A 27,500-nucleotide genomic window follows, 5' to 3' on the forward strand; every position below is an offset into this window, starting at 1 on the left:
ACACACACACACACACACACACACACACACACACACACACACACACACACACACACACACACACACACACACACACACACACACACACACACACACACACACATTCTCACGCATGAATCTTTTATAGCTCTTCATGATTGTGTCTTGCCTGGTCCCATATGGTAATGACATCGGAAGCCGTTCATTTTTCATGACCTGCTCACACAACCTTGGAGGGTAGTGTGGGTGTGTGGAAGTGGAGGGGGGGGGGGGGGGGAGGGGGGTAAGTAAACAGCCAATCATCGGCACTCGCTCCAGCCGTTTCGGCTAATCGGTCACGTTCATTGTTACCCAAACGACTATGGCGACCACCGCAGTGTATTTTGATGGGGAAAAGACGATAATCGTGCACGATGGAAAACTATCCTGAACGTATTTCTAACAAGAGAGGCAAAGCCTTCAAGACTCACTTGTGATACACTTAAAAAAAAAAATCCAAGCTTTTTATGAATTGAGTATAATTTCATAATGTAATGTTTAAGATGAGAAAGATCAGTTTAAAGGAAATTAACTCCCCTAGCATTAATTAGAGTAATTTCCCCTTTTTTTTACTATCTGCACCAAAACGTTTGCAAAATAAATAAAACTTCCATGCTTAGCAAAAGAAGTTCCTGTTTGAACAAAAAATGATAATAATGACTGCTCTAGTTGTTGGGTCAGAATATCACATCAAAGTGCCAAGTTTAGAGAATACAAAAAATATAAATATAACAGTAAATGCAGTTTGCATATAATTAGGCTTCATTTTTTAAATTTTTTTGTGCCCATCCCAGAGGTGAAGTATTGTTTTAAACAAGATGACTGGAAAGAACTGAATTTTTCCTATTTTTATGCCAAATTTGGTGTCAACTGACTAAGTATTTGCAGAGAAAATGTCAATGTTAAAGTTTACCACGGACACACGGACACACAGACACAGACACACGCACAGAGAGAGAGAGAGAGAGAGAGAGAGACAACCGAACACCGGGTTAAAACATAGACTCACTTTGTTTACACAAGTGAGTCAAAAAGAAAAAAAAAATGACATCATCCTCATCATCATCATGAACAAAAACGACAGCAAACAGATCCTTATATATATATATATATATATATATATATATATATATATATATATATATTTATTTATTTATTTATTTATTTATTTTTTTTTTTTTTTTTTTTTTTAAAGGATTTAACCAAAGTTGATGTATTTCATTCGAAATTTAGAGCCACCTGACCTCTTGCAAAATACTAATGAGCATGCTTCCTGTTCAAGGAAGGGAAATGAAGGATTTCTGTTAAATGTGAACACCATTCCTATCTCTAAACATCAAGAACAAGACATGTATGTTGAAAGAAAAAAGAAAGGTTAATGTAAGCATTTGTATTTGTATTTCTTTTTATCACAACAGATTTCTCTGTGTGAAATTCGGGCTGCTCTCCCCAGGGAGAGCGCGTCGCTACACTACATCGCCACCCAATTTGTTGTTGTTGTTGTTGTTGTTGTATTTTTTCCTGCGTGCATTTTATTTGTTTTTCCTATCGAAGTGGATTTTTCTACATAATTTTGCCAGGAACAACACTTTTGTTGCCGTGGGTTCTTTTACGTGCGCTAAGTGCATGCTGCACATGGGACCTCGGTTTATCGTCCCATCCGAATGACTAGCGTCCAGACCACCACTCAAGGTCTAGTGGAGGGGGGAGAAAATATCTGCGGCTGAGCCGTGATTCGAACCAGCGCGCTCAGATTCTCCAGGCCATCATAGTGTACTTAGCTCTGCTGCGGCTAGAACTCTATTCCTCCGTGCACAAATTATTAAAACTGTTAAAGAGCTTAACACTAACAAAACAGCAGTAGCAGTAGCAGCAGCAATAACAACAATAACAAAAGCAACAAGAACAACAAAAATAGCAACAAAAACAAGTCATATCACGCAGGCAGTAGAGAGAAATGAAAATGAATGAATAATGAAATCGATATAACTGATAACACTGGGGTACAATCATATTGCTTGGCAGGCTGAACAAAACAATAACAACAACTACAAAATACCTGTATTCGTTTTTTTTGTTTGTTTGTTTGTTTTTTGTTTTTTCTACGGATCATTTACACTCGGTGAAAAGCTGCCGTTAACCGCTTCTTCGATTAGCCAAACGCTGATTAGTCCCCGGGGAATAACGCAGACAATCAATCCTGTGATATTTCATATATCTGCAGTTTCCGTCTAGGCTGATGTTAAAGATTTATGGTTTGGCTCCGCCCCCCCCCCCTACCCGCCTCCTCCCCCCCCCCCCTCTCCCGCCTCCTCCCCCCGCCCAGCATTACTTCAGTTCTGTTCGTCTGATTTGCAACCCACCCCCAGCACCCGACCTCCAACGTCCTGAAGTGCAGCAGAGCCTTCCACAAAATTTGAAGAAGGTGGCCCTTCGGGAAGGAGAAGAAGAAGCAGAACAACATTACTACTACTACTACTACTACTACAATAACAACAACGACAAGAAAAGGGGGGAAAAAAGAAAGAAGATGAAGACGAGGACGAAGATAAAGGTGATAAAAAAAAAAGAGATTGGCTAATCATTACTACAGCGGATGTTTCGTATTTGCACTTGCGAAACGATACTGAGGATACCTATGATTGTCTTCGGTGAATTTCCGATTTAAGTTGCAAAACAAAACCCCTCCCTCTGCGAATACATAAGAACTATAAGGAAAATAAAGAAGAAAAAAAGAAGAAGAAGGAGAAGAATGAGAACGAGGAGGAGGAGGACGAGGAGGAGAAAGAGGAGGAGGAGGAGGAGGAAGAGGAGTAAGAGGAGGAGGAAGAGGAGGAAGAGGAGGAGGAGGAGGAAGAGGAGGAGGAGGAAGAGGACGAGGAGGAAGAGGCGGAGGAGGAGGAGGAGGACGAGGAGGAGAAGGAGAAAGAAAACAACCAACCAAACAAACAAAAAACACCCAATGATTATTTTCAACTTTAAAAAACACAATCATTTCCTTTTTCTTTTCGTGTGTGTATGTGTGTGCGTGCGTGCGTGCGTGCGTGCGCGCTCGTGTGTGTGTGTGTGTGTGTGTGTGTGTGTGAAGGGCTTAGCTGAAAGGGTTGGATTATTATTTTTCATTTTCATTTCTCTGTTTCTTTCAACTTCTGTATTGTTGTTGGTTTGTTTTGTGTTTGTTGTTCATTTCTGAACCCCCCCCCCCCCCCCCCCCCCCCCCCCACACACACACCTCCAATTTCTCTTCTGAACTGGACATGGAGGAAAATGGACACTTGGGGAGGATAGAGGGTCGGTATGGTACTCCATGACTATGTGTGTGCATATCCCAATACCCGGTGCCTTCAGATAGATAAGGTCGCATTGGATTTCAAGAACCCGGTCTGCAGCTACTACATTGCAGTTTTAACTCTCTCCATACGAACGGCGAAAGAGACGACGTTAACAGCGTTTCACCCCAAGTGTGTGGAGGAGGGGGTTGGAGGAGGTGCAAGGTAATGTGTGTGTGTGTGTGTGTGTGTGTGTGTGTTGGAGCTCATGTACGTTTATATGTATTTGACTGTACTTTCATATCTGTGAAACTGCATGTTTGGTGCATTTCTGTTATGCATGTGTGGGTGTATGTGTGAATGTGTGTCGTCATATTTTACATTCATTCGCTTAATTATCACCATTGTTGTCTTATTTATTTATTTATTTATTTTTTATTATTATCATTTTATTAGTATTACTATTATTATTACTACTACCTTTTTCTATATTATAATTATTATTTATTTATTTATTTATTTATTTATTTATGTAAGCTTATCTCTTATTTATTCCCCCCCCCCCCCCCTTTTTTTTTTTTTTTTTCAAGGCCTGACTAAGCGCGTTGGGTTACGCTGCTGGTCAGGCATCTGCTTGGCAGATGTGGTGTAGCGTATATGGTTTGTCCGAGCGCAGTGACGCCTCCTTGAGCAACTGAAACTGAAACTGAAACTCACCCCAATTACCATCATCAAAATATTGCAAGCGGAAGGCTCTTATACTGAAGAGGTGAATGTTGACAAAGAATACCACAATTCTGACGACGGAAGCTAAAGGTTGGGTCATTGAGACACCCACTGGACATCCGAGGGGTCTGTGTAGAGGAGAAGAGAGGACTGGCCGTACTGAGTGAGTTAAGAGAGAGAGAGAGAGAGAGAGAGAGAGAGAGAGAGAGAGAGAGAGAGAGAGACAAAAAGACAGAGAGAGAGAGAGAGTGAGGGGATGGGGGTATCACTTCTCTTTTGGAGTTTCCGGCCTTTTGCTGCTTCTGCGTCTTTGTTTCTGAGTCCGATTTACCTTTGTGGAGGGCCTCATTCACCAAAGATTTCTCGGATATAATTAAATACATTATTTTGAACAAGCTCCTCTCGCCCACAGTCAACTCTCTGTCTCTCTGCCTCTGACTCTCTCTCTCTCTCTCTTTCTCTCTCTCTGTGTGAAGCATTCTTAATAGGTTTGAACGCATTTGAACTGCTTTCCATCCAACCCGTGTATTCCCTTTCTGATCCTCTCAGCATTCCTTCCGTTCTGTGCAATGAATGATGATGATTCTAAGGGTGGCAAAACACGCAACCTATTAATTGTGAAATGTCGCTGGAAGGGAATCTATCTATCTATCTATCTATCTATCTATCTATCTATCTATCTATCTATCTGGGGTGTGTATGCCTTTGTGTGTATGCGTGCATGTGTGTGCGTGTGCATGTGTGTGTGTGTGCGCGCGCGTGTGTGTGTGTGGGGGGGTGGGGGGGGGGGGGGTGCGGGTTCGGGTGCGTGTGTGTGTGTGTGTGTGTGTGTGTGTGTGTGTGTGTTATATATATATATATATATATATATATATATATATATATATATATATATATATGTGTGTGTGTGTGTGTGTGTGTGTGTGTGTGTGTGTGTGTGTGTGTGTATGTGTGAAAAATAATAATAAAAAAGAAGTAAAGAAACAGAAAGAAAAAGAAGAAACATGCCTCCTTGTCAGGCCAAAAAAGTAAAAAAAAAAAAAAAAAAAAAAAAAAAAAAAAAGGAAACACATACCCAAAATGGTTAGAATTGTTTCTTGAAGAAAGCGGCCATTATGTCCGTCAGCAGGAAACATTTGAAAAACAAACAAGCAAATAAACACATGCTTAACCGCTTGTTCGTTTAATGTTTAAGGAATTGTTGTCCTGCATTAACTAATTAACAGCACTGTGAAAAATCCGTCCGGGGCAAAGATGATGATGATGTGTGTGTGTGTGTGTGTGTGTGTGTGTGGGTGCGCGCTGGAAAGAGGTCAGTGTTTGGCGCGCATACGAATGTGTGTGCGTGCGTGCGTGTGTGTGTGTGTTTGTGTTTGTGTGTGTATGTGCGTGTGTGTGTGTGTGTGTGCGTGCGTGCGTGTATACATGTCTGTTCTTATACGCGTGCACGCGGCTTGCGCGTTTGTGTGTGTGTGTGTGTGTGCGTGCGTGTGACCTCTTAAGTGATTAAAGTGAGCTGTTTTGTGGAGCATAGCCCGAGGACAGTATTTTATCGTTCCTTTACGTGAGCGAGTGTGTGCTGCAAACGAAAGCTCCGTATTTCATCTCAGCCAACAGGCACTGTTAAACTTTTGTTGTTGTTGTTGTTGTTGTTGTTGTTACTTTCAGCCGTAGGGGTTGAAAACAAAACTTCATGAAAATCCCAGTATTGCGGGATAAATATGCTTTTCCAGCGACACTGTTAAAGGGAGAGTTTGGGGGGGGGAAGGGATGGGGAGGGGGTAGAAAGAGTGGGGCGGCAATGGTGTTTACACACTGCAATCATCGGGGGATATTTTCAGTGGAGACCCTGGAAAATAGCATTTGCGGGGTGTCGGGGTGGGGGTGGGGTGGGAGGGAAATGTTGAGACCCTGGAAAATAGCATTTGCGGGGGGGTGGGTGGGGGGGGGGGGGTGAGTCTCCAGTGCAGATTCGTGACATGCTGTTTCTAAGACAGACTGGGAACATTCTGCTTCGGACAAACTCTAGCCGGAATATTGTTGTTTTGGTTGACGTGTCTTGAAATATTCTTCAGATGGAATCGGGAAATATTGTTTAGGTTATGAGCTTGAGATAAACATTTCCCAAATTTGAGAGAGAACTCTGGATATCATCACTTCTTGCAATGTGATCTCAGAAACAAACAAACACACACACACACACACACACACACACACACACACACAAGAAACAGGAAGAAGCTGACTTCGTCTCACGAGTGAAAGAACTGTAAAACAAAGTGTTTCAATTTTTTTATGTCCGCTTCTGTGTATCTTTCATGTTAAGCTTCGAAACTCTAAACGTGTGCAGTTTTGTCTTAGCTCTAAGAGGAGAGCACGGTGTCCTTTTGAATTATTCAAAAGTACGGAAAGGTACAGAAATTTCGGTTTCCTAATGAATATGTGGATAATATTGCTTCCATGATACATTATCTGTTTTCCAGACGGGCTGCTTTCAAACGTAGTTTCCGTGCTGTTGGTTTCGTTCTTTTCAATTCACCGTTTTCTGTCTGCATTGGCGTATTATCACCGGACTGACGTTTCAGAAATCAGGATCGAAAACAATGTTTACGTTGCAAGTTGTCTTTCAGTCAGGTACCACGGGTCTACGACCACTGTCACAGTTGATAAAAGACTGCTGTGCCTGAGCTGAGGAGGAAACGTGACTCATGACTCACGTCAGGCATAACAAATGGCTCTCTCCACGGAGAGAATCACTGACCCTTGTCAATGAAAGGTTTAAATATTTAGTCCGTCCTGTCCCACCCACACCCACCACCCCACGACCTCTTTTCTTTATAAATACAACACACACACACACACACACACACACACACACACACACACACACACACACACACACACACACACACACACACACACACACACACACACACACACACACACACACACACACACACACACACACACACAACTAAAAAAAACAAACCAACAACAACAACAACAACACCAGCAAACAAAACAAAAAAGCACTTCTCCAAAAAGTCATGTTCAACATAAAAGAAGGTTCCTTCATCTGCACTGGATTTTCATCATCTTGTTCTCTAAAACAAATATATATGTTAATTGATACGGAAAATTTTATGCTCTCGATAACTCTGCACACTGAAAAAAACAACGTCTGTAGGCATACTCTGAAAGTTAGATTTATTGGACAGATTTTGGGATTTATTGCTTCTGGACAAAGTAGGCAAAATGTGATTTCCAAAGCGGGTTCGGGAATTATTGCTTCCGAAAGGGAACTTGGGCAACGTGATTTACGAAAGGGATTGAACAAATGAGATTTTCCCGAATGACCTCACAACTACAAGGACCCAGTTACCCCACACGTGAAGTACGCAGCGGAATAAAAGCAGCGATCAGCCTTTACAAAGTAGTACTCCTGCCTGCGGACAAGGAATTGCCAACGGAAGTGGTGTGGCCATAATCAACTAATCAACCGGTTTGTAAAAAAAAAAAAAAAAAAAAAAAAGACATCACACAAGCCTCACACCGTTTGCCTTAATAAGTACCCTTTACATGTATATGAAACACAAGCGTTCGCTGAATTTGTACCGTGTCCAAAATGTGGTCCTCCTCCTCTTCTCTCTCTTACGTTTTTCATTTGCACAGTTAAAGATGCGTGTGTGTCAGGGGGAGGAAAGCGGACTAAATGTGATGAGATAACTCTTTTGGACATCCCTAGCAAAACTAAGCAGCTGAAAGGAAGGGTTTATTCATATATCTATAGCTTCGGAGTGGTATCTTCATTGCAGTCCTTTGCAAAGCGTTGACAAGATCTCTCTTTGACTCTGTCTCTCGGTCTCGGTCTCGGTCTCTCTCTCTCTCTCTCTCTCTCTCTCTCTCTTGGGCATTTTACTCCATAAACAGACACCTACATTGGCCTTTTATTATATCAGAAAACGGTTTAGGTGGTGAAATATACAAATATATTTAGGAAACTTGAGGAAGGCGGCAGAGTGGTTAAGACGCTCAGCTGTCAGTATAGAGAGTCTGGTGAGGGTGTGGGTTCAAATCCTACTCTCACCCTTTCTCCTAAATTTGACAGGAAAAATCAAACTGAGCGTCTAGTCATTCGGATGAGACAATAAACCGAGGTCCCGGGTGCAGCACGCACTTGGCGCACTGAAATAAAGAACCCATGACAAAATATTGTCGAAGAAATCCACTCTGACAGGTACACAGAATACAAACATGCACTCAAGGCCTGACTAAGCGCGTTGGGTTATGCTGCTGGTCAGGCCTCTGTCTAGCAGATGTGGTGTGGCACATGTGGATTTGTTCTAACGTAGTGACGCCTCCTTGTAACTGAAACTGTCAAATGCGGAGTCGGATGTGGTGCTAGCAGCACTGCCATGTTGTTCAAATACAAAGCAGGAGCAAAGTAAAGTGACGTGTGCACAGCCCGATAGCATTATCTCCCTTTTCGCGGTGAATTGGCGTCTGCATCGTCAAAGTCATGGAGTTAACATTTTTTATGATGTGTTTGAGGTGTTTATTCTTTTACTGGTGACGTTGCTATCTAAACATCAGAAGCTGTAGATGGTATGTATACCAAGGAAATTAATTTACAACGCCATATTCATTCGGTTGAAGGAAGTTAGACGATATATATTGTATTTTGGAAGGTGGATACTTAGGTGCGATGGAGAGATGGCTTCATAATCGTTTTGTAATGCATGTGGCAAATGTGTGTAAGTATCAAGATATATTTTTACCACTCGTCTGAGCTTTGTGTCAGCGTGTAAACCATATTGCTGGCAGGTGAAAAACTACAATGTTGATTAGCGTGAAAAGAATGTCTCCATTGAAAAACAGTTTCCTGAAACTATTTCTCAAACTATTCGATTTCCAGGTGTTGCCCACTGTGCAATACAACCCGAGTTGTGGGAGTTGAACACAGCTCACTGATAGTCTGCAAACCTTTATTCGTTGAAAAAAAAGATATCAATATGTAAATCCTAATGACCTTGTATATGATGAGAGTAACAGGTATCATGACTTTGAAAAATACAAAATATGCCTTCAATGTTTGATTGATCGTTTAATTGATATCAGTATGTAAAACCTAAAGACTTTGTATATGATGAGACTAACAGGTATCACGATTTTGAAAAATACAAAATATGCCTTCAATGTTTGATTTATCATTTAATTGCTATCAGTATGTAAAACCTAAAGACTTTGTATATGATGAGACTAACAGGTATCATGATTTTGAAAAATACAAAATATGCTTTCAATGTTTGATTGATCGTTCATGGCAAGAGTGGAAAGAGCACAAAACAACAGTAGGTTCAGCATGTTTCGAACTATTTTGAAGAATGCAAGAAATGAAACTGCATTTGATGTTGAATATGGACACACATTTGAAAATTATAATGTAAGATTTAGACGGATTGTGTTGAGCTGGGTAAATCAACGTCGTTACAAATGCAAAGAAATCATATGTCCCAGCAAGCCCCAGCAACAACTGAACACACTATACCAGTCCACACTTAGCAGAAAAGCACTCCAAATTTTTACACGCGCGCGCGCGCTCAACACGCAGGCACACACACGCGTGCGCGCGCGTGCGCACACACAAAACGATGCATGCACATGCACGGACCACACGCAACACACACACAGTTGTTAGACTCTGAATCATAATGTAATAGTATCTTACCCACATGTTTTTCTTTTTACATAATAATTGATGTGTGCATGGTGATAAGTGAAGGGTGTGGCAGTTTTTGCTGACGGGCATTTTATTTTATTTTAGCCTAAAGAAAATTTTCTGTTTTTGGTTGAAGCAGATAATAAAGTATTTTGAATTGAATTGAATTGAATTGAATTGAATATGTTGATGATTCGCTTTGCCAATCGAAAGAACATTGAGAACATTTTGTTATGCGCTTATTAAGCCCTTAAACAGAATGAGACAAGTATATGAGTATGTGAGTATGTACTACCAACAAGCTATATTCCACAGTAACATTTACCTCGTAATATGTTCAGCTGCAATTTCTGTGTTACGTGACATGTTATTTTTGCACGTGTTTTCATGTTCATTCAAAGAAATCGGTGTAAAATGTGTTCTTCGTTTACCATTCCATAGGAGGAGGGGGGGATTTTTGTTTAATTAATGTCCCGTCACACATACTGGTGATTGTAGACATTTTGTTAGAGTATTGAATTTTTCTTTTACATTCGAGTGTTATCGTTTAGGAGAGGAGGGGGGTGGGGGTGAATGGTGAGGTCTATCGAACAAAGTATCCGTATCCTGTATCCGTTTCTCACTCTGTGTCTCTCTGTCTGTATCTCTGTCTCTGTCTCTCTCTCTCTCGTTGTCTCTATCTGTTTGTTTCTGTCTCTCTGTCATTCTCTTCTCTCTCTGTGTGTCTCCATCACTCACGTAATTTCTAATCACGGATTAAACAGAAGGAAAAAGTATCTGCTCTGTAACGGGGGAGGGGAGGGGGTTGAGGGGGGGGGGGGCGGAAGATTTTTTGTGCAGAAGATTGCAATTCAACAACTTTTCCTCGGAGGGCTTACGTGGATTATACTGTCATAGGATTTCGGTGGCCATCTAAAAAACAGACAGACGCGTGGACTGAAAGACGGCAGAGGCAGGCAGGCAGGGAGGCAGGGAGGGTGGGGGGGAGAAGAAAGCGGGAACAATGGGTAGACAATGCAGGGGAGTGCACAGGCTTGTCGTTTGGCCGTCAGCTCCCAGAAGGCATCGGAAGAACTAAAAGAAATGTCCAGAACTTGTCAGAACATTGCCCACGAAACCCCAGAGATCAGGAGGTTATAAGGTATGGGGGTTGTGATGATGGTGGTAGTGGTGGTTGTGGTGGTGGTGATGCTGCTGCTGCTGCTGCTGCTGCTGCTGCTGCTGATGATGATGATGATGATGATGATGATCGCGATCGTGGTGGTGGTGGTGGTGGTGGTGATGATGGTGCTGATGATGATGACGACCACGGTGGTGATGATGATAATGATGATAAAAATGATGCTGATGATTGTGGTGGTGACGGCGGTGGTGGTGGTGATTTTCGTGGTGATTTTCTTTTTTGTTAGGTCAGCTTTGGAAATACTGATTCTATTGTGTCCTCGGGACACACTGTTTTTCGAAAAAAGTAGTGCATTTGGGAAATATCGTTTTGTTTAGCTAAGATCATACAAGCAGGAACTTCGGCCCATTATCTGTGTGTGTGTGTGTGTGTGTGTGTGTGTGTGTGTGTGTGTGTGTGTGTGTGTGTGTGTGCGCGCGCCTCTCCCTCTCTCTCGCTCTCTCTCTCTCGCTCTCTCTCTCTCTGTCTGTGTGTGTCTCTGTCTGTCTGTCTGTCTGTCTGTCTGTCTGTCTGTCTCTCTCTCTCTCTCTCCTTTTAAAACCAGTCTGTCATGTCAAGCAGCAATTTCAGTGAAACCAACAAGGAAAATGACAGAACTCATGGAACCTATCCTGCGCTCAGGAAAACATGTACAAAACAGCATTCTGTTCGGTGACGCTGAGCATGACCAGCTAGACATCAATACTTATCCTGGGACGGGCAGGAATGGAACCAAACTCATGGCAACGAATGACCTGCTGTGCCATGCATAGAAAGAGCAAGCATGAGGTTGATGCATACTCCATGACTGGAGTTACGTGACAGAACAGAGAGAGTTATTTGTTAGAAAAAAATTACCAGCACTGTGTGTTGCGCTTTTTGGTGTTGTGGTTTTGTGCACTTTGCGTTATTTCGTGTTTGCGCACGAATGAGAGTCTCTCTCTTGTCTCTCTCTCTATATATATCTCTCTGTCTCTGTCTGTCTGTGTGTGTGTGTGTGTCTCTCTCTGTGTGTCTGTCTCTGTATGTCTGTCTGTCTGTCTCTCTCTCTGTTTGTCCTCGTTGTTATTCATCTATCGCGATATTGTATTGTACATAAGTTCTATGTTTATGTTTGCACATGCTTATGCAATTTTGACGTTGGTATTGTGAATTGACTCTCGCTTCTTTTTTTTTCTTTTTTGTTGTTGTTGTTGTTGTTGTTGCTGCTTTGTTGCTTTTTTTTCCAATCATTATTTATGCCCAGAGGGCTGGATGTAAAAAGATACTTTGTGCTTACTCCTTTACCCTCGTAAAATAAAATTTCGTTCGTTCGTTCTGTCTTTTTCTCCCCGCCATAAAGAGAGGAGAAATGGGAGACAGACATATCATAATCTGATGTTTTGGAAATCTAATCACCTCTCGGGCCGATTTTACAATGTTCATTGTGTTGAAAACATTCATCTGAAAAGTGATAAACTGGGCGCTGATTCACAAGCACTCGAATATTTGTTATTGAGAGAAGATAAATGAAGTGTGTATGTGTTTGTATGTGTGTTTGGGTGTTTGTTGTGTGTGTGTGCTCATGCTATGTGTTCGTTCTTTAGTTTAACGTCTTTTCACTGTAAGTGATATTAGACGAGGGAAGGAAAAAAAATCGAGTGGGAGGAGGGGGAGTGTGGGGGGGGGGAATTACTGTGTACGCATGTACGCATACGAGTAAGTGAAGGTGTGTGTGTGTGTGTGTGTGTGTGTGTGTGTGTGTGTGTGTGTGTGTGTGTGTGTGTGTGTGTGTGTGTGTGTGTGTGTGAAAATTACTGATTTAAGTTTTGTTTAAAAAATAAACAAAAAAATAACTATAACATATTTCTAATGAAAAACTAACAACTGTAACAGCGAACCAACTGGACTATTTAACAAGGAGTTATGCTATGTGTGTGTGAGTGTGTGTGTGTGTGTCTGTGTGTCTGTGTGTGTGTCTCTCTCTCTCTCTCTCTCTTTGTGTGTGTGTGTGTGAGAGAGAGAGAGAGAGAGAGAGAGAGAGAGTGGGCTGGGGTGCGGGAGCAGAGACAAAGAGACAAACACAGAGACAGACACGGGGACAGACAGGCCACGGCGATAGTCAGACATGGAAAGCAAACGCAGAAAGAGAGAGAGACAGACAGAGAAACAGTGAGTGAGACAACAACAAAAAAAGAGAGGGATCGATACTCTTTCACGGGAAAGTCCACTGACTCATTGTAGTTATTCACCGTGATTGAGGAAGTCATCAGTTTGCCGAGCACCCATGCATGAAATGTGTTTGCAGGCTTTAAACGTGCGAGCCGCAGGTAATCGCTATAGCCGAGATGCATTCCGTGGCAACCCCCCCTCCTCCACCAGAGCCCGGTGGAAAGCTGCCGCGACCACCGCTTAGCGTGTGTATGGCCTTAGTAATTCTAACAGGGGTGTGTGGCCCTGGGCTCAACCTCGTGTGTCGTGATCGGTGAAAGTGACCCCTACCCCACCTTCCACCTCCACCACCCTCCAATATTAACAAAGCATTGTCCGCAGGCTCTGTGTGTGTGTGTGTGTGTGTGTGTGTGTGTTGCTCCGTACCTTTAAACGGGAAGCGCATGCAGTGTAAAGACCACAACAAAACAATAACAACAAAAGCTCCATTTTCGAAAGCGTGAAATGGAAATCGCGCGACAATTGACAAAGTGCAGCACCTTCCCCGATGCTCCTACGATGGCACAAACAGAACTTCGAAGCGGTAAAAAAAACAACAACAACAAAACAACAACAAAAAGTGGTGAGCTGCAAAGTAAGCGGTAATTGAGAAAGCGCAGTGCTATTCGCTTATGAAAAGGCACACAGCTTCAAACAAATAAAAGCGTTGTTTGTTGAAATTGAAAATCTATAAAATGAATAATTGAATAGACAGATAAATCAATAGATAAATAAATAAATAAAATAAAATACACAATACCTAACAAGCTCTTTTCTGCAAAAGTGCATGGGAACAAGCAGTTAAATCCTGAACATAGAAAAAAAAAAAAATGCTGTCAGAGCCATTCACTCCCGAAAAGTTTTATAACTCAAAAAAGTTATAGCGAAAAATGAAAAAAAAAAAAAAAAAAAAAAAAGAAAAGAAAAGAAAGAAACCTGTAATTACTGACAAGCACTGTACTATTCGCTCATGCAACAGCCACAACTTCAAGCAATTAACAGAGTGAAGCACAACCCCAATTACTTACAATACCACAGTATTATTCACTCCTGCATAGGGACATAAGTTCCAGCAGTTCTTGCACAAGAAAATCTGCAATCGCTGACCCGTACTGTAACTTTTGCTCTTAGCGAAAAAAAAACAAAAGCACATAACTTCGAACAGTAAAAAGCGAGAAACAGAAAATATGCACTGCCTTTCGCTCCTTGAAGAAAACTGTAACCTGAAGCTAGTACCGGTATATTTTCCCCGTCCGCTTGGCGCGCAAGTAGATAAAATATACAGATAATGGCCAGGAATTATTCAAGTTATCACAGGGATTGGGCAGGCAAAAGAGAACGTGAGGATGCAGGCAAGAAAAAAGTTTGAGCACAAAATGACCAGTCTCCAGTGTGGACGCAATGGACATAATGCATCGTTTCAAGAAAGACCTTGGCTGTTGTAGAAGTAATGTAGAACATCATCTCATACGAGTGAGATGTGTGTGTGTGTGTGTGTGTGTGTGTGTGTTCCTCTCAAAACTGTGTTCTAGGTAATAAATGAAAAGATGCTTCAGCGAAGTAAAGGTTCTCGCATCTCCTTTCTTTTCTCCTTGTTTCAGAATGAAAAGGCTTTTTAAAACACACACACACACACACACACACACACACACACACACACACACACACACACACACAGAGAGAGAGAGAGAGAGAGAGAGAGAGAGAGAGAGAGAGAGAGAGAGCATCTTCATGAGTTATAGTCGCGATTCCAAAACAGAGGACTTTGACATGAAAGTAACCCTGTGGGAATATTTCACTTCAAATACAATTTCAAACCACTAAACTATCGTCTCATGTATTTGACTATACCATACTGAGAAAAAAAAGGAGTAAATGAGAGGCAGAACAAAAATGAAAGCCATTTAATTTCCTCCTCCTCCAGCACCAAAGGGAAGCGTCCAACTGGTGCTATTTTCCACTGTCACTGGAGTCTTCAAAACGAGATATCTTGACATCGAGATTCAGAAAAAAAAGTAAATACAAAAAAAACCCTCCGGGCAAAGGAAGACAGCTAAAAGAAAGGAAGAAAGAATCGTCTTTGGGGATCGCCAAAGAAGAAGAAGAAGAAGAAGAAGAAAATACACTAGGGAAAATAAAAAGAAGGGCGAAAAGAATGGAGAAATACAGGGAGAGAAAGAACGAAGGAAGTAAAGGACAGAACCGAAGAGCAAAATGGAAAAAAAGAAACAACAACAACAACAAAACAACCAGTAGCACCACAATAACGCATCGATTTGTGTTATACGAACCCCACCAGGGAGTCAGGCTTTGCAAAATGGGTGAGAAATTCAATCCAGTGCAACAAGGTATCTTTCAAAATATGATTCACACAGAAGCCAGAGATGACCAACAACAACAAAAAAAAAAAAAAAAAAGTCTTGAGACGTTTGGAATTCTTCCTTGAGAAAGAAAAGAGAAGTGGTTTGAGGCTTAAAGGTTATTGCCTTGGTTGTGCTGCAGTGGTGACTCTTTCACGAAGACATTATTAACTCACTCAGTACGGCCAGTCCTCTCTTCTCCTCTACACAGACCCCTCGGATGTCCAGTGGGTGTCTGAATGACCCAACCTTTAGCTTCCGTAGTCAGAATTGTGGTATTCTTTGTCAACATTCACCTCTTCAGTATAAGAGCCTTACGCTTGCAATAGTTTGATGGTGGTAATTGGGGTGAAACGCTGTTAACGTCTTCTCTTTCGCCGTTCGTATGGAGAGAGTTAATTATATATGTGCTGTTTTTTTTTACATGGTGATTTGAAATAAAACTGGATTCGGATGGGGGTTGTCATTTCATGTTCAGCTGCCATTGCAATATGTCCTTGGAAGTTCACCACCACAAGAACACCATTTGCTTTGAAGCTTTGAAGTTCGATCATGATAAATCTAATTGAGAAAAAAGAAAGAAATTATGAAGAAGAATGAATTAATGAAAAGAGGGAGGAAAGCAAGAAAAAAAAAAAACCACAGAAAAGTAAAGGAAGAAATACGAAGAAGTAGATATAGAAAAGACATAGACGAGAAGAGGAAAGAAGAAGAAGAAAAGGAAGAAGAAAAAGAAGCAGGAGGAGAAATGGAAAGCAATGGAATAAAAAGAAAGAAAGGTAATGATAAAAGAGGAAAAGGGGAAAATGGATGAAAGAAAATAAAGAAAAAATAAAGAAGGAAATACCCGCTGCCAGTTCATGTTCAGCTTCCCCTTACAATACGTCATTAGCAGACAGAGGAAGTACCCCACAACCAGAGCTTTGGTGCCAAGTTCGGTCACTTGAAACTGGACGTGCGTCATTCTGCTCGGACTAGCGCTTTTCCACCACCCTAAGTAATTCCCCAGAATCAGCACGAATGCCATCAACATTGCGAGTGTCAATCTAGATGCCCCTGGGTAATGCATTGAAAAGTTTCACTTTCAGTTTCTCAAGAAGGTGTCACTACGTTCGGACAAATCCATATTCTCTACACCGCATCTGCTAGGCAGGTGCCTGACCAGCAGCATAACTCAACACGCTTAGTTAGGCCTTGAATGCATGCATATGTTTTTGTGTACCTATCAGAGAGGATTATTTCTATAGAATTTTGCCAGAGGACAACACTCTCGTTGCCATGGGTTCTTTTCCAGTGCGCCAAATGCGTGCTGCACACGGGAACTCGGTTTATTGTCTCATCCGAACGACTAGACGTTCAGTTCAATTTTCCAGTCAAACCTGGGGGGAAAGGGCGAGAGCGGGATTTAAACCCAGACCCTCACAGACTCTGTATTGGTAGATGAGCGTTTCAACCGTTCTGCCACCTTCCTCGTTTGAAAAGCGATGACAGAAATCGAACCAGTGACTGCTGAGTGAACAGCTTTATGACGAAGATCAGGAACCTACACCGCTCTTCGTAAAGAAAGAAAGAAGGAATAAATTAACAAATGAAAAGATGGAAGAAAAGAAGGAAGAGAAAAAGAAAGAAGAAAAATTCGAAGAAGGAGAGACATAAAAAACAACAAAAATTGAAACAACGTAGGATTAGAAGAAACAAAAATAGAAACAGAAAATAATGAAATGGAAAAGGAAAGTGAAAAGGAATGATAAAGAAAGAGAAAGAATGAAATACGAAAAGAATAAATTAATGATAGAAAGGAAGAAAGAAAAAACAAGGAAAGAAAAATAAGAAAAGAAGGAAAGAAAAAAAAAGAATTAAGGACAGAAAAAGAGATGGAAACGAAAGAAAGAAAGAGAGAAAGAAAGAAAATACGTCATAGTGTCGTTGGTTGATATGCGCTAACATCATTGTCTGTCGTTACTCAAACCAAATTTTCCTCAATCCAACTGTGTTCACTTCACCATCCTTGAAAATTCCCGTTGGTATTATAGCGGGGAGTGCTACTTATAAATCATAATATGATGATGGAATTCGGATGACTGGATAATTGTAGACACGGTTTTACTCGCTTTAGGCTTCAGACAAGGATTACAAAGATAAGTTGTTGTTGTTTTTTTCTTTTTATTTCGAAAAGTCGCACATATTTGTGAAAAGAAAGGTTTTTTCTTCGAATTTCTACATAGAAAGAGGATGTTGTCAATGGAATCCAACTGTTAAATATATGCGTATAAATGTTTATTGCAAAATAAAATAAAACGAAAAGATATTAAAGGTAACCAAGTTCTAAAGTGCATATCTTGTTATGTATGTCTGCAAGCAATGCTGATTTTCGCCCAAGAGGATGTATGGAATTAATAAATCGAAAACCATTTCAAGCTCTTGAAATATTCTAAGCAGAATTAAAGTCGATATTCGAAAAGAGAGAGAAAAAAAGCGGAATGCTGCTGGGCTAGGGAAACCCAAGGGATTTGGTTTTTAAAAAAAAATCATCAAAATATGACAGAAAGCAAAAGACCCGAAACTTTCTGAAAAGTTAGAAAACATTTCAAGTTGGTCCCACAAAACTAAATATATTTGTAGATTTTGCTTCTCTTCATCAGTCTTTGTGCTTTTGGACTATTCATATTTGGATAGTTTCTTTTTCCTTTCTTTTTTACAAAAGACATACGGCAGAAACCATTTTCACGATTAATACAACTATTGAAATCGCGACATTCAATGCAATGCAAAAGACATCTCTGAATCGTGGGCATTTTGTTATTTGTTTCCCATTATCAAATTTAGAGAGAAAATTATATACAAACAGGAGAGGGTATTTGCGCAACAATTGTGTTTCACATTACTGTAATCATGTCCGAAAGGCTTCTGTTCCAATTTGGTATACTTTGTTATGTATGCATCCACTTGAGGGAACAATCAGTTCAATGTTGTATACATGGCAAGCGACGCATGGGTAATGTAGGAACATGTAGTTTAGTGCAATGCGTTAACTAGTGGTCTAAAGTGCAGTAGTATGTCGTCTGATGAAATACCGTTCTGTTTTTCATCTCTCCATACGAACGGCGAAAGAGACGACGTTAACAGCGTTTCACCCCAATTACCATCATCAAAATATTGCAAGCGGAAGGCTCTTATACTGAAGACGTGAATGTTGACAAAGAATAACACAATTCTGACGACGGAAGCTAAAGGTTGGGTCATTCAGACACCCACTGGACATCCGAGGGGTCTGTGTAGAGGAGAAGAGAGGACTGGCCGTACTGAGTGAGTTAAATTTGTTTTTGCTCTCTTCTGTGTTGTGTTGTACTGTACTGTCAACAGGGAAAATTTGTTTTTGCTCTCTTCTGTGTTGTGTTGTACTGTACTGTCAACAGGGATCTTTTCCAATCAGCATCCAGTTGCTTTCCATGAACAGCACAATGTCCCTTTTTCAACAGAAAAACCATCGCATTGTTTTTCATCGCATTGTTTTTCCCTTTTCCCCGCTTGCTTTCTTTAGAACAGTTAAACGGATTACAAAGTCATGAAATATCAAACGAACTTCACTCTAAGACTGTATAACACGGAAGAGATTTTAATGTTCCTTCCTCTCCTATGTGATGTGTTTTATTACTTGTTTCTCATTTAACTAGCATGCCTGCATGGGTTTCCATTGCTGAATGGGTGTGTTGTCTTAGTATCGTTTTAACGAATCATTTCACGTACACGATAAAGTGAACGAAAAGCAAATATGAAGAAATTCATTATAGAAATGCACAAGTAAAGCCTCCTGGGGCAAAGCACATGTAGGCCTATCAGACAGGCCATATTTATTCTTTTTCCTTCTGCGTTCGTAGGCTGCAACTCCCACGTTCACTCGAATGCACACGAGTGGGCTTTTACGTGTATGACCGTTTTTACCCCGCCATGTAGGCAGCCATACTCCGTTTTCGGGGGTGTGCATGCTGGGTATGTTCTTGTTTCCATAACCCACCGAACGCTGACATGGATTACAGGATCTTTAACGTGCGTATTTGATCTTCTGCTTGCATATACACACGAAGGGGGTTCAGGCACTAGCAGGTCTGCACATATGTTGACCTGGGAGATCGTAAAAATCTCCACCCTTTACCCACCAGGCGCCATCACCGTGATTCGAACCCGGGACCCTCAGATTGACAGTCCAACGCTTTAACCACTCGGCTATTGCGCCCGTCAGGCCATATTTCAAGAACGGGAACTTGACAGTTTTATCACAAACAGGAAGCACGCAAAAGATGATGGAAGATACGCACCAACAAAGATTGAGGCCCAATATTTTCGTTCACAAAGAGAAAGCTTGCAGTTTGATTTATAATTGTTTACTGTTTTAGCGAAAAGAGGCAACTCTTAAACTTCTAAACTCGACTGCTCTTCATCTGGATTATTATCCATTTGTCTGCCGTGACCTTAGCTTTGTATTGACCACCATCACTCGTCCGTCTATCTCGCTCTCTCTCTCTCTCTCTCTCTCTCTCTCTCTCTCTCTCTCTCTCTCTTCTCTCTTTGGGGGAGTATGCGTGATACAATGTGACAGCAAAGTTCGCAGACGAGTAGACAAATCAATAACAATGAATAAACAATTAAATGAAAATGAATTAAAAAAAAAATTATATTGACGTGTTGCAAAACTTCTGAAGTGCATATACGCACAAAGGAATATAAGTGGCATATGACTGCGTCAAGTTTTCTGTTTTACGCATGCGCGTAGGCGAATTTCATATCAAGTTGGTATTAAGAGCATCTGGTGTTAGATCAAAAGGAAAAGTTTGTTTTTTTGTTGTTGGTTTTTTTCAACTCTCTTTGTTCAGTCTGTCTGGCACCATATGGATAACGAGTGTCAAGAGAGAGTCAGACACTGAGAGAGAGAGACAGAGACAAAGAAAGAAAGAAAGAGAGAGAAAGAGAGGAGAGAGAGAGAGAGAGAGAGAGACAGAAAAATGAAAGAAAGAATGGGGAATAGTGTAGAAAAAAGGTGACGCAATAGAAAGAAAGACAGAAGTAAAACAACAAAAAGCTGAGACAGGAAAAAAAAACCAAAAAAAAAACGAAAAGGAAAATGAGAGAATGAAGAAAAACGAAAACATAAAAGACAAATTACCAAACACTGTTACCCACGATAAATACCAAAACGATAATAAGATGATCATCATCACAGAGATACAGATACAGAAATTAAGGGAAAAGAACTAATATGAAAAAAATAACAACAAATGAACGAATTCAATAAAGAGAAGGGGAAAAAAAGGAACGAAGAATAAAATACAAAGCAGGAACAACGGAAATAGACAAGCATAAACATGTAGAAAACATGGAATGGAATGAAGGCAAATCTATATAATATATATATATATATATATATATATATATATATATATATATATATATATATATCTGTGTGTGTGTGTGTGTGTGTGTGTGTGTGTGTGTGTGTGAAACAAAAATTCTCAAAACAAAATAACAAATGACAAACGATCTACCATTCCTTAAAACCACAACAAAAAACAAACAAGCAAAAAAAAAAAAAAAAGAAACAACAACAAAACAAACAAACAATCAAAAAACAACAACCTTCAAACACCCACGGAAACATGCTTACAAACACACACACACACACACACACACACACACACACAACACACACACACACAAAGGCAGTACAATACGCCTAACTATACAACTCAAACACACACGCACAAATCCATCCATCCATATATACATACATACATACATACCTGTAGGTTTTACGAAAAGAGATACTACTGGAAGAAGAAGAAGACGACGTAGAAGTCAGACGTGCAGCAGAGAGAAGTGGAACCAGGCGGACCTTTCTGTGGCGGAAACAAACGCTGCGGCTGTTGTTGAGTGAGGGGAAACGCAACGAGCTGAGAGAGAGAAAGAGAGAGAGGACGACAAGAGATGAGTACTGGTGTTGCGGCAAGCAGGGAAGCTAGCTGGCTTGTGGCTGGCACTGAGGGTAGCGTGCTCAGAAAAGCAAGTAGCAGTCTAGCACCAGACAGCGACGACGGAACGTTTCGCGGACGCTTCGAGTCGTTGTGGAGTCTATGGTGTGGTTGTTGCAGTCGCTGGGAATGGCCAAGGGGACCGCCTTTTGTAGGGATTGGGAGACAGAAGAAGTGAGAGAAAGAGCGACAGCGAGAGAGCGTCATGGAGAGAGAGAGAGTGTAAGTGAGAGAGAGAGAGGGAGAGAGAGCACGCGTGACACAAAGAGTGAGTGAGAGAAAGACAGGGAGAGAGAGGGAGAGAGAGAGTCAGTCCACTGTCTTTCTACCAGGGTTGGCTCGCTGGCTGTTCAGAGGTTCGAAAGCTGTGGAAAGTTAGGTTCTTCCGCTGGCCACCCACATTCACACGCCAGTGTGTGTGTGTGTGTGTGTGTGTGTGTGTGTGTGTGTGTGTGTGTGTGTGTGTGTGTGTGTGTGTGTGTGTGTGTGTGTTTTCGAACACACACACACACACACACACACACACACACACACACTCTCTCTCTCTCTCTCTCTCTCTCTCTCTCTCTCTCTCTCTCTCTTTCAAACATACACCCCCACCTTCCCAAAGCCACTTTTGCAATCGTTGAAGCCCCTCCCCGCGCGTGTTTTTCACGCCTACAGATTGACGAAAGTGATCGGTGTGGTTTGTTCTTTCTCTCTGTTTGGTCAGAACTTTGTACGTCCTCGTTTTGTTTTTGTTTTTTCCCCTTGTAAAAGAAGTATAACTGGTATAGAAGTGAGAAGTGGGAAAGGAGAGAGAGAGAGGGGGGGGGAGAGAGGGAGGTAGGGAGGGAGGGAGAGAGAGGTGGGAGGGAGGGAGAGAGAGGGGGAGGGAGGCAGAAAGAGAGAGATGAAGGGAGAGAGAGAGTGAGGCAGGGAGGGAGGGAGAGAGAGGGGGGGGAGGGAGGGAGAGAGAGGGGGAGGGAGGGAGAAAGAGAGAAAGAGAGATGAAGGGAGAGAGAGAGAGTGAGGCAGGGAGGGAGGGAGAGAGAGAGGTGGGAGGGAGGGAGAGAGAGAGGGGGGAGGAGAGAGGGGAGGGAGGGAGAAAGAGAGAGAGAGAGATGAAGGGAGAGAGAGAGAGATGGAGGGAGAGAGAGATAGAGAGAGAGGAGGGAGAGAGAGAGAGAGAGGGGGAAGGGAGGGTGTGTGTCTTTGTGGGTCTGTATTTGGTTTTTTTTTTTTTCAAAGGAACTATTTTTCTGCTCATCTCCACCGTATAAAAACACAACTCCGCACACCATAGGTCGTGACACTGAAAACGACAAGGCAAGACAATACGAGGCAAGACACGGCAAGGCGAGGCCAGACGTATATTTCATACCCACATGGTGCGTTCACAAAGGAATATGTCCACATAAACGTGAGGAAACGTGTGAGCAGTTGGACTCAAATATCCGAAGAAAAGACATCACGTGTGATCAGCTGGATTCAAATATCCGAAAACACATCACGTTTTTGACTGACTAAGGTTTGAATTTAGCATTAAAGACAGTATTTCCAGTCATGGCCTGGCTTCGCTAACGAAGATCTAGGAAGGGCGTTGTCCACGTCTGATGCAGGCACGCTCATGGCTGACAAGGCCAATGCGGGAAAAGCAGAGTCGGCCGCAGCGGTTGCAAGGGAAAGTCTGGTCTGGGTTCGTGGCTGCAGCGTCGTGGTTCTTCCTCCTTCTGCGTTTGTCCTCAAGGCTGGCCCTGCGGTTGTTTTCGAAGGAGGAGACAGCTTGGTGGATGGTGCGTCGCCAGGTCTCTCGATCAGCGGCTACTGCGGACCACTGGCGATGGTCAATGTGACAGGCACCGAGAGCTTTCTTCAAGGAGTCTTTGTATCTCTTCTTGGGTGCTCCTCTGTCACGGTGGCCAGTGGACAGTTCGCCATACAGCGCGATCTTGGGCAGGCGGTGGTCCTCCATCCTGGACACGTGCCCTGCCCAACGTAGCTGGGTCTTTAGCAGCACTGCCTCGATGCTGATAGTCTTTGCCTGCTCCAGGACCTCGACATTTGTGATGTAGTCACTCCAGTGGATGCTGAGGATGGTGCGAAGGCAGCGCTGGTGGAAGCGATCAAGCAGTCGTATGTGGTGCCGGTAGGTGACCCAGGTTTCGGAGCCATACAACAGGGTGGGCAGTACAACAGCTCTGTACACGCTGATCTTTGTGTCTTTCTTCAGGTGTTTGTTGTTCCACACTCTCTTGTACAGCCTGCCGAATGCGCTGTTTGCCTTTGCAAGTCTGTTGTCGATCTCCTTGTCGATCTTGGCGTCAGACGAGATGGTGCAGCCTAGGTAGCTGAACTGGTGGACCGACTTCAGCTCTGTCTCACCGATGTTGATGTGAGGAGCGTGGAATTCTTCCTGTGGGGCAGGCTGGTGGAGAACTTCCGTCTTTTTCAGACTGACTTCTAGGCCGAAGAGCTGCGCAGCCTCTGCGAAGCAGGACGTTATACGCTGCAGGGCCGCTTCTGTATGGGCGACGAGGGCAGCATCGTCGGCAAACAGAAGCTCTCTGATGAGTTGCTCCAGTGTCTTGGTGTGGGCCTGTAGCCGCCTCAGGTTGAATAGGCTGCCATCAGTGCGGTATCTGATGAAGATACCGTCGTCGTCGCCAAGATCTTCAGTGGCCTGTTGGAGCATCATGCTGAAGAAGATCGTGAAGAGGGTCGGCGCGAGGACACAACCTTGTTTCACTCCATTTCCAATTGGGAAGGGCTCCGAAAGGTCGTTGCTGTGTCTGACCTGTCCACGCTGTTCCTCATGTAGTTGGATGACGTTTATTTCATACCCACATGGTGCGTTCACAAAGGAATATGTCCACATAAACGTGAGGAAACGTGTGAGCAGTTGGACTCAAATATCCGAAGAAAAGACATCACGTGTGATCAGCTGGATTCAAATATCCGAAAACACATCACGTTTTTGACTGACTAAGGTTTGAATTTAGCATTAAAGACAGTATTTCCAGTAACATACGCGCTACTTACAAACCTGCTGCTGAGCGTTATGTTCGAAAATATATATAGATTTAGTATCGTCTTTCCTTTATGTGTACGATGATGACGTCGTTGAAGTACTCAACAACAGATGGAGGGGAGTTTCCCCTTCGATTTCCCAGAAAAGCAGCGTACAACACATTCGAACAAAAGAATATTGTGCCATAATTGAAACGGGACTGTCCGAAGTTAAACAATAGCATGACCCAAGTTACGCTGCTTCTAAAAATAACAAAAACAAGAAAAGAAAACCGCATAAAATGGTACCAAAATAAACTGTCCGGCCTATCGACCCCACATCAGAAGTTTATGACCCCAAAGTTGCTTGTGTGTGTGTTGTGTTGTGTTGTGTTGTGTGTGTGTGTGTGTGTGTGTGTGTGTGTGTGTGTGTGTGTGTGTGTGTTTCTTCTTCTTCGTTCGTGGGCTGCAACCTCCACCTTCACTCGTATTTACATGTATGACCGTTTTTACCCCCCCCCCTCCCCCGCCATGTAGGCAGCCATACTCCGTATACTGCACATTCTGTTTGTATTTGTATTTCTTTTTATCACAACAGATTTCTCTGTGTGAAATTCGGGCTGCTCTCCCCAGGGAGAGCGCGTCGCTACACTACAGCGCCACCCATTTTTTTGTTGATTTTTTTTCCTTCGTGCAGTTTTATTTGTTTGTTTTTTTCGGACAAATCTCCACCCTTTACCCACCAGACGTCGTCGGACAGCGTTGACATTTTTAGTTGTGCACCTCTGAAAGGAGAAAATCTATTGATTTTGCTTATTGTAAACTTTTTTTTTTCAATCACCTGATCAACCCAAGGAATGCAAGCGGAAAGGTCCTTGTAAGCGGAAGATTCTTTGGAGAGGCTTGAAAAAAAAAAAAAAAAAAAAAAAAAAAAAAAAACTAGAAAAGCCAACAAACAAACAACAACAAACAACAACAACAACAACCCAACAACCGAAGTCTAGTACAAGAAAGACTAGACAACGTATTTGCTGAGAAATGTAGCACAGATTTTGTAGAAGACTTTGTTTCTTTTCTTGTGTTTGGAAGAGAAATGAATGTTCATTTCTTTTTTTCCTCTTTTTTTTTTCTATCATTCTTCCTTTCTTTTCTACTTCAAGATAGTGCTTCGTTAGTTGTTTCGTGTTACAATTTTCCTGTGCTTGGTGATGGCGATGCTGCTGTTGCTGCTCCTGCTGCTGCTGTTTCCTTCCTCACAACGAAATTAACAATGTAACTGTTGTCAGTTTTCCCAGGAAGAGCAGCTCTTCTGCACTGTGTCCTTTCGTTTGTTTGATATGTTCTTACTTATTTTGTTTTATCTCTTTGTTAATGCTTTACCGTTTTGTTTGTTTGTTTGTTTGTTTGTCTGTTTGTTTGACTTCCTAATTACCTCAGTTTTCTTTGTCTGTTTGCTTACTTGCTCGTTACCTGTTCGTCTGTTTTTATTTGTTTCCCTCTGTGTGGGTGTACGCGTGTCTGTTGCTGTTTCAGATGATGTTCCAGAAGAAAAAAGAAAAAAAAAAAAGAAATTGACCTAACATGCTCGTATATCCAGCGAGGAAATAAGCAAAAGAGGCAGAAAATGGGACATCCCCCCCCCCCTCCGCCGCCCACCTCCGCCACTGCCCAGTCTCAACACAACCTACGCATTTGCAGCAAAGAAGAAATGAAGAGAAAAGGACAATGGTTGACAGAAGCAACACCAACAACATGTGACATCCATAGAAAGGCTACAGGCTTTGCAGTAACAAAAACCATTGTTAGTGGTGTCATCGTCATCCACCTCCAGTAAACCACCTAGCAATATCCCTCCTAGTGGTACAACTCCCTCCCTCCTAGTTTAATGGCACAGCTCCCCCATAGTGCTAGAGCTCCCTCCTAGTTTAATGGCACAGCTCCCCCATAGTGCTAGAGCTCCCTCCCTCCTAGTGGTACAGCTCCCTCCCTTCTAGTGGTACAGCTCCCTCCCTCCTAGTGGTACAGCTCCCTCCCTCCTAGTGGTACAGCTCCCTCCCTCCTAGTGGTACAGCTCCCTCCCTTCTAGTGGTACAGCTCCCTCCCTCCTAGTGGTACAGCTCCCTCCCTCCTAGTGGTACAGCTCCCTCCCTACTAGTGGTACAGCTCCCTCCCTCCTAGTGGTACAGCTCCCTCCCTTCTAGTGGTACAGCTCCATTCTAGTGGTACAGCTCCCTCCCTCCTAGTGGTACAGCTCCCTCCCTCCTAGTGGTACAGCTCCATTCTAGTGGTACAGCTCCCTCCCTCCTAGTGGTACAGCTCCATCCCTTCTAGTGGTACAGCTCCCTCCCTCCTAGTGGTACAGCTCCCTCCCTTCTAGTGGTACAGCTCCTTTCCTTCTAGTGGTACAGCTCCTTTCCTTCTAGTGGTACAGCCTCCTCTCTCCTAGTGGTACAGCTCCTTTCTTTCTAGTGGTACAGCTCCCTCCTCCTAGTGGTACAGCTCCCTCCCTTCTAGTGGTACAGCTCCCTCCCTTCTAGTGGTACAGCTCCCTCCCTTCTAGTGGTACAGCTCCCTCCTACCAAGTGGTACAGCTCCCTCCCTTCTAGTGGTACAGCTCCCTCCCTCCTAGTGGTACAGCTCCCTTCCTTCTAGTGGTACAGCTCCCTCCTACCAAGTGGTAAAGCTCCATCTCTTCTAGTGGTACAGCTCCTCCCTTCTAGTGGTACAGCTGCCTCCCTTCTAGTGGTACAGCTCGCTCCTAGTGGTATAGATCCCTTCTTTCACAGGGTACTCAGCTCCATCCTACCAAGTGGTAAAGATCTCTCTGTGCTATTGGTACAGCTCCTCCCTGGTGGTTGAGATCCCTCCCTTCCTTCCTAAGGGTACAGCTTCCCGCGTGTTGTTGTGGTACAGCTCTCTCCTAGTGGGAACAATCATTAGCTCATGATATATTTGCTATACCTTGTCGGGCCCCAAGAACCACTGCTGGCGACTGTCAAACGACGGAAGATGGCATGGTTTGGTCACGTCATACGACATAACACC

The 27,500-nt window shown here is 42.7% G+C and overlaps 1 protein-coding gene across 2 annotated transcripts in view; it reads right to left on the minus strand.

The window, feature by feature from the left end:
• The window catches only part of LOC143278793 (uncharacterized), a 147,795-nt gene extending 126,184 nt beyond the window's left edge, over positions 1-21,611 (minus strand). For both annotated transcript variants that reach the window (XM_076583303.1, XM_076583302.1), the window contains exon 1: positions 21,240-21,611. The gene's annotated coding sequence lies outside the window, so the exon portion shown is untranslated. The remainder of the gene's footprint in view (positions 1-21,239) is intronic.
• Between the last annotated feature and the right edge of the window lie 5,889 nt (positions 21,612-27,500).

The sequence above is a fragment of the Babylonia areolata genome, chromosome 2 (genome assembly GCF_041734735.1).
Source record: "Babylonia areolata isolate BAREFJ2019XMU chromosome 2, ASM4173473v1, whole genome shotgun sequence".
Taxonomy (NCBI): Eukaryota; Metazoa; Mollusca; class Gastropoda; order Neogastropoda; family Buccinidae; genus Babylonia; species Babylonia areolata.